Genomic DNA, 8149 nt, shown 5'->3' on the forward strand with positions numbered 1-8149 from the left:
AAAAAGTGGCTTTACAATTGCTTTAGAATTAAAGTGCTATTGTAGCTTTCACCTTGTTGCTGTCTAGGCACAGTAGCTAAAAATACAAAAGAAAAAGGAGAAGGAGTAGGAGAAAGGGATATATAGAGAGGGGAAAGAGTGTCCAGCCACATAGAGGGTCCAGGAGGCCATTCATGTAAAGTAGCTCTTTGTCAAAGTGCTGGGGATATTTGAAGCCAAGGGTCCCTATTTCCCTGTGGTTTTCCTGAGTATTATTCATTCTTGCCAACACAAGCTCCTTAATATATATGTCTCTGATGTGGTTGATGAGCTGAAGTTTAGACAGAACGGGGGTTCTTGTTTCCAACTAAGCACAATGAAGCATCTAGCAGCATTTAGAATATGTGAGATAAGCTTATTCACCAGTACAACACAGAAAAAAAGTTTTGCCCACGGGACTTTTAAAAAGTCACACCTCAGACAGTAAATGTAAAAATATAGAAAAAAAATGTATTATCATACATTTAAAAACATACATGCCACAATGATAAAGAAGATATAAATGATGAACATGAATGGTGCTGCATAGAGTTCATATGAAAAAATTAGATATGCGGGACCTGAAAGCAGCATACAAATACCCCAATCGATCTAGAGCTGCTGCATGAATGATCTCTACGCGTTTTGCAAGGTAATTCTCGCTACCTCAGGAGAGGCGCAGGTAGGTATCTGGAGATAAAAATTAATCAATGAATGATAATAATAATAAACAAAAAAATAAAAAAATAAATGGGAGGAAGGGATACTATCCTTTCCTCCCTTTTTATTTATTTATTTATCTGTTTATTATTATTATCACATTAGCTCACATTGTCTGTCTAAGCTTATTCACCAATCTTGAGGTCGAGAAATGCATTTTCTCTTTGTTGGCCAGAGAAGACATGCCTCCTTGTGTTGGTAATAAGTGTAGACATGATCCCTTGACATTGCAGGTTGGTGGGAAATTGTCCCCTTACATTGGTAGTCATTGGAGTGGGAGATCGATCTGTCTTGTTCACTGCTCAAGGAATCCCCAGCAACCTCTGGAGGAACCCTCAAGTTCCACAGAACCCTAGTTAGGGAAGCCTGCTTTAAAGTTTGGAAAATGAGTGCTAATATACATAACATTTCTAAGCTAAAACTTCAAAAAGAACTCTCACAGCCTTTGTTCTTCCAATCTACACCTTTTGCAGCCTGGTCCATGCTAATATTTTTCCACCTAAAGGCAGAATGATTTGAATATTATCTAACATTAAAACCAGCTTTGTTAGGTAATGGTTCCTAAGCTGGCGGAGTTATAATTAGAGTATACGGTATGTGCCTATTAACCTCTCAGTCACCATTTAACATTGTGGCAGTATGTTGGCTAAGGGACCATTGAATGAAGTTGCAAGCCCTGCAGGTATTTATAAATTACAATGTTTAATTTTTACTTTCATGCAAAACCCTTGCATTGCTTGAAAGCCCGGAACTCAGTTCGCCTGCTAATTTTATTCCGCCTGGAACAATATTCCTCAGCGGGGTCTCTAGCACGGCCTGTACTCCTGTCCTGAACACAATGCTCGATCAGACGAGCTTCCTGAGCTGTCGCGCATATAATAAATACTTTTATTGCTATGCTAGCCATTGCAAATGCTAGGCATTAGGCAAAGACGAGTACAGCATACACCTGCCAATCAAAGTTTTATGCCTGTTGTGTTGCTTTTCTTAGATAGTCCTTGTGACACAGGTCAGTATTATAGATATTAAAGTAAGATCAGCAGCCTCTATAAAGCAAACATTACATGAAAAACTAGGCAAATGGTAATGTGTAAATCAGTCTGCTGATATGCATTGTTGATCAACGGGGTGCCATGCCCACATAGGGGGTCTGCAGACTCAGCGGGGAGCACAGGACTGAACATATTCTGTACGAAGATATGGCCAGACACCTCCGCACTGGTAATTTTGGCCCTGGTCTCTAAGGCCTCATGTACACTGGACGTCATAAAAATGTCAGTAGCGTTACCACGTTGAAAACGGGAGTTTTTCCACGATTTTCCACTTTTTTGCCCTATTGTGTGCCAAAACCACTTCAATAAATGCCTTACACATTGGGTCCTGTGTTCTCAGTCTCAGTGGTTGTCTCTCTGCATTCCTAGTTCTTCATAGTCCACTATAAATCTATTTATTGGGTTTTTAAAAGTATGTTAAAAGCCAAATGACAGACATTAGATAGAGGTCAGACATAGAGGTAATAAATGGCTGCTAAACAATCATTATTTCAAAGAATGGTTTAAGGTAGAACAGAAGGGAGCGGGCAGCGAAGGCTTTGGATTCTCAGGGTGTGGGCAGGATGACAACACCCAGCTCCAGGTACCATCTTCACATGGTGAGTAGGCGGCTTCAGAGATTGAGGCCGCAAGGAAGGTGAGCAGTGAGGGTGGCCGAGAGGATAGGCTGACCAGGAGCCCAAAGATGAAGACGTGCTGGAGGCGCAGGCAGCCAGGGGCCGCTACTCGGGACAGTCCAGCTATCACATCAAATGGATCCGCTGGCAGGAGCACAGCACCTGAATGGGCCCTGCCTGCTGGTGGCCATCGTAAACGTCCTACTGCTGGCATGGAAGGTACCGGGCATCCCACACACACCTACCCACAGACAGGGACTGGGACAGGGGGGCACAGGAGGAAAAGCAGACAGGGATAGGGCTAGGGGGTCTCTCTCCCTCTCTCCCTCACCCCTTTCTCTCTCTCCCTCACCCCGCTCTCTCCCTCAACCTCCCTCTCTCTCACCCACCCCCTTCTTTCTCTCTCACTCCCCTTCTCTCTGCCTCAACCTCCCTCTCTTTCCCACCCTTGTTCTGTGACAAATGCATGTAATGTGGGTAGTGCAATATATAGGTGGGGCTTGAGTATGGGCGAGGACACAGGGGGGCCCATGAGTTGTCAGTCTGCCCCTGCTCTGCACATGGTGTGAATAAGGCCTTAGAGATGTTTATAACCCAGTATTTTTGCCATCTATGTCCCATTAGGGAGATTTCACTTCACGTCCTGTCCCATAGCCACAACATGAAGTGAGAGGAAATCCCTCCAATGTTACTCACCAGAACTAGTGTCCCCATTAAAAGACTACCTCTCCATTCTGTACTGATGAAAAAAAAAAAATTGAGATTTCACTTTCACTGATAATGGTCACCAGGACAAACAGCGAGGATACATCTCCATAACAGGGATATAGATTGCAATAAAATCCTGACAGGTGTTTTAATCCCTCTCCACTCTAAAGAAAGAAAATGCCTTCAGTTATGCTTTGAAATGTGTGTATATTTGAAACTTCCTTTTAAAAGGACAACTACACCTTTGGTACAAGTCATGGGGAGCCAGGCTGGTGAAGTCACCGACTCCACCTGAGTAATTCAGAGGAAGCTTTGTGTTCATTCAAAGAATGCAAAGCCTCCTCTGAATGGCTGAGCAACGCTCAGCCTGAATGTATTTTTTTCTAGGAATGGGATGGGAAGTTCTTGTCACACTGCAGGAACACATCGCTATGTACTGTATACAGCGCTCCCAGCTGCTGCAACTGTTCGTGAAGTAAATAGTTTGTTTGGACCAGCTTGTTCCAAAAGGCAATAAGAGTTTTTTGAAGTTGTACTTTTTTTGTCTCAATTTTTGGAAAATTAAGAAAGAAAACTTGTTTAGTGAGTGTGAGTACAGTACAGCTACCATGTGATAGCTGTGGGACAATCACAGCATCACAGTAAGCAAGCTGTCATGAATGGAAGTCAAATGGATGTTTTATAGTTTCCTTCATTTCTCTCAAAACCCAAGCTAATCATGGTAACCATCCAGTGTTCAGAAGCTGCCAGCCAAATATTAAAATTTTCTATATTTACTTCATCACTATATGTTAAAGAAATTTGCGAGTTTTGGCACCATTCACCCACTTACCCCAGCATAAAATAAACTGGCAGGTATTTTAATCCTTCCCTTTAGCCAAAACTAAAAAGAAAGGTTTGGGCTATACATATGCTTTAATGTCATCATGTCGTGTATATCATTAAAGTGTAAGGTTCCACATAGTGTAAAAAATTGGTCAGAGCTCCCAACTCAATGACCTTATCTGGAGGGAAAACAGCGTTTAGCTAAAATAAATGTTCACTCTACTCACCTGCCATCTTCCACAAGAAAGAATGTCTGAAGGTTCTTGCTGCCACCCTTCAACACCATGCCTATGGAAGACAATCAAACGAATTAACGGTAATAGTATTTACAGTATGTCTCTACCGAACACATTTATTTTTTTAAGTTTTGGATAGAATAGGAAAGGGTTAAAAAAGTATTTTGGTGAAAACTCTAAAATTAAGATTTAACAGCACTTTCGGAATAAATTGTGGATAAAGCAGCGAGGGGGTCAGGACTGTTACCTGAGGGTGTTCCAACATGGAAGATTTTTTTTTTGTTTGTTTTTAACCACTTCAGCCCTGGAAGATTTGGCTGTTCGATGACCAGGCCATTTTTTGCAATACGGCTCTGCGTCGCTTTAACTGACAATTGCACGGTCGTGCGACGCTGTACCCAAACAAAATTGACATCCTTTTTTTCCCACAAATAGAGCTTCCTTTTGGTGGTATTTGATCATTGCTGCGGTTTTTATTTTTTGCGCTTTAAATAAAAATTGAGCGACAATTTTGAAAAAAACACAATATTTTGTACTTTTTTTTTAAAAAAAAGCTAATTTTTCCTCAGCTTAGGCCGATATGTATTCTTCTACATATTTTTGGTAATAAAAATCGCAATAAGCATATATTGATTGGTTTGCGTAAAAGTTATGGAAAAGATTTATGGCATTTTTATTATTATTTTTTTTTACTAGTAATGGCGGTGATCAGCGATTTTTATCGGGACTGCGACATTATGGCGGACAGATCGGACACTTTTGACACATTTTTGGGACCATTGACAATTATACAGCGATCAGTGCTATAAAAATGCACAGATTACTGTGTAAATGTCATTGGCAGGTAAGGGGTTAACACTAGAGGGCAATCAAGGGGTTAACTGTGTTCCCTCGTGTGTGTTCTAACTGTAGGGGGATGGGACTGACTGGCTAGTAGGAACACACGATCTGTCTCTAATCTGTTTACACACACACGTCCCTGTTCTGGCTCTCGTGTCCACAATCACGCGTGGCCAGCTGTCACCGCGACCACTGGCCATGCGCATCGGCACCACCACAGTGCAGCCCTGATTAAAGGGCCGACGTACATGCCAACCTGCCGCAGTATAATGACAAAGGCTGGTCGGCAAGCCGTTAAAGAATAGTTCCACTTTAACAGCATCCTTCCCGGCCTATTGTAAAGTCCTATTACCCTGGGTGGATGTCATATGACATTCTCCCCTGACTGCACCACAGGCCGAGCTCCAGCGCGATCTGTCACCCGCTGTGTTCACCGAACACAGCGGATCACAGATCAGCTTACTGGCCCACTGCCGCTACCATGTGATCGCTGTGACTGATCACAGCAGATCACATGACAATTGTACACAAATAATTGTTTTGATTCATGCCATTCATTGAGTACTATTGTGTTGATCTCTGTGATTGGTCACAGCAATAACATGGTGCAAAAAAAACAAAACTCCCGATCACTTCCCCAGAGTAGTATTATGCTAACACTCCACTACCCTAGCCACAGTATAAAAAAAAAATGTAAAAAAAGAAACAAATGTTTAAAAAGAATTTGTAAAAAAAACACACATATATATATATATATATATATATATATATATATATATATACTGTCACCAGTCAATGTCCCTGATCATCACACCAGTGTACTGCACTGGCGACAGTATGTAGGAAATTAAAAAAATGTGATAAAAATTTATTTTGAATTTCTTAATTTTCCAAAACAATTGTGACAAAAAATTACAACCTAAAAAAAAACCTGCCGTGCCTCTTACTATATAGCTTAGACTGTTTGCTTTCCAGGCTTTGGGCCTAAAGAAATTAGATTGGCTGTCAGTATAACAGGAGTATATCAGGGTTGATCGATTTTCAGATCTACAGTATATACCATAGTTTGTGGACTCTATAACTTTCCTACAGACTAAATAATATAAACTGATGATCTGAGTTATTTTCACCAAAGAAATGTAGCAGAATACATTTTAGCCTTAATTTATAAAGAAAGATTATTTATTTACAAGAGAATATGAAAACACTGCGCTCTAATAGCAAAAATAAAATATGTGTGAGCCAGCAGCTGCATACATTGTGACAAACAATAACTGGTAACTGGGAAAAAAATGCAGCGCTAAGAAGTATTAGGAAGTTAGGGTGTAGTGAAACAATTAAGTAAGAGATGCTGTACTGAACAGTAAAGCATATGTGCAAAAACCATAAGTGAAATGAAATGAACAAACACAGTATAAAGTGTCCACATATGGTAAATGGATGATTCCAAACTCAAATTAATAAGAGGAACTGGTATGGACCAAAAAATGATGTGAAACTAGAAAATAAAGTCAATGGTGCACGGTGTGGATCTGTGACTGTGAGTCAACAACGGGGTACAGAACTTCCGTAGCTGTAAACCAACATCTCGATATGGGGCATCAGAATGAAAACATCAGGAAGTAAGATAAGATGGGTACTCTTACCAGATGACGTGGACTCCACTGTCATATGACATGGAGTCAATGGTGCATGGAGCCAAACCTAGGCTGAAAAACGATATCCGGAACGGTGGAACCTCTGTCTCACTTCTCGACTTCTCTGGTGGGGTGAAGAAACATCAGGAAGGGCCGCCAACTGGATATCAGCCAATAGACCTCAAGGATGTGTTCCAAGGAGAAGCCAGGGACAGATTTGATCCAGACCCCGTGATGGAAGTAGGGCTACTGGAAGGCAGTTTCTTGCATCGGGGTAATATGCAAATAAAAAATAAAAAGCTTCTGCATAGTGCAGGTAAACCAGGGATTTTCATTTCTAAAAATACCATACAAAAAATGGATAAAAGTGATCACAATTGAAATAAAATCTAAGCAGCGTAAGGAGATTAGATTTTATTTCAATTGTGATCACTTTTATCCATTTTTTGTATGGTATTTTTAGAAATAAAAATCCCTGGTTTACCTGCACTATGCAGAAGCTTTTTATTTTTTATTTGCATATTACCCCGATGCAAGAAACTGCCTTCCAGTAGCCCTACTTCCATCACGGGTTCTGGATCAAATCTGTCCCTGGCTGTTCCGGATATCGTTTTCCAGCCTAGGTTTGGCTCCATGCACCATTGACTCCATGTCATATGACAGTGGAGTCCACGTCATCTGGTAAGAGTACCCATCTTATCTTACTTCCTGATGTTTTCATTCTGATGCCCCATATCGAGATGTTGGTTTACAGCTACGGAAGTTCTGTACCCCGTTGTTGACTCACAGTCACAGATCCACACCGTGCACCATTGACTTTATTTTCTAGTTTCACATCATTTTTTGGTCCATACCAGTTCCTCTTATTAATTTGAGTTTTGAATCATCCATTTACCATATGTGGACACTTTATACTGGGTTTGTTCATTTCATTTCACTTATGGTTTTTGCACATATGCTTTACTGTTCAGTACAGCATCTCTTACTTAATTGTTTCACTACACCTTAACTTCCTAATACTTCTTAGCGCTGCATTTTTTTCCCAGTTACAAGATTATTTATTTGCAAAATGTTTAACAGAAACATAGAAAAATGCATTTTTTTTTTATTGGTCTTTATTTCATTTATTTAGCAAAAAGGAAAAACCCAGCGGTAATTAAATACCACCAAAAGAAAACACTATTTGTGTGAACAAAATGATAAAAATTTCATATGAGTACAGTGTTGCATTGAATGACAATTTGACAACATTCAAAGTGTGCGAGCGCTGAAAGCTGAAAATTAGCAGGGCTACAAGAAAATGGCCGCTCATTTAAACCTAATTGTATAGCCATTTAAGGACACTTCCATTGCCTATCTTTTACTACTGATGAAGTCACGTCATCGTGATGCTACGCGTCGGAACACATAGGCACCGGAAGTGAGTCAGGTTGCAAGCTCGCCGCTCGTGGTGCTGTGCTGTGTTTTGTTTACTTTTTAATGTGAGTACATTCAGC

The sequence above is a fragment of the Aquarana catesbeiana genome, linkage group LG05 (genome assembly GCF_042186555.1).
Source record: "Aquarana catesbeiana isolate 2022-GZ linkage group LG05, ASM4218655v1, whole genome shotgun sequence".
NCBI classification, from domain to species: Eukaryota; Metazoa; Chordata; class Amphibia; order Anura; family Ranidae; genus Aquarana; species Aquarana catesbeiana.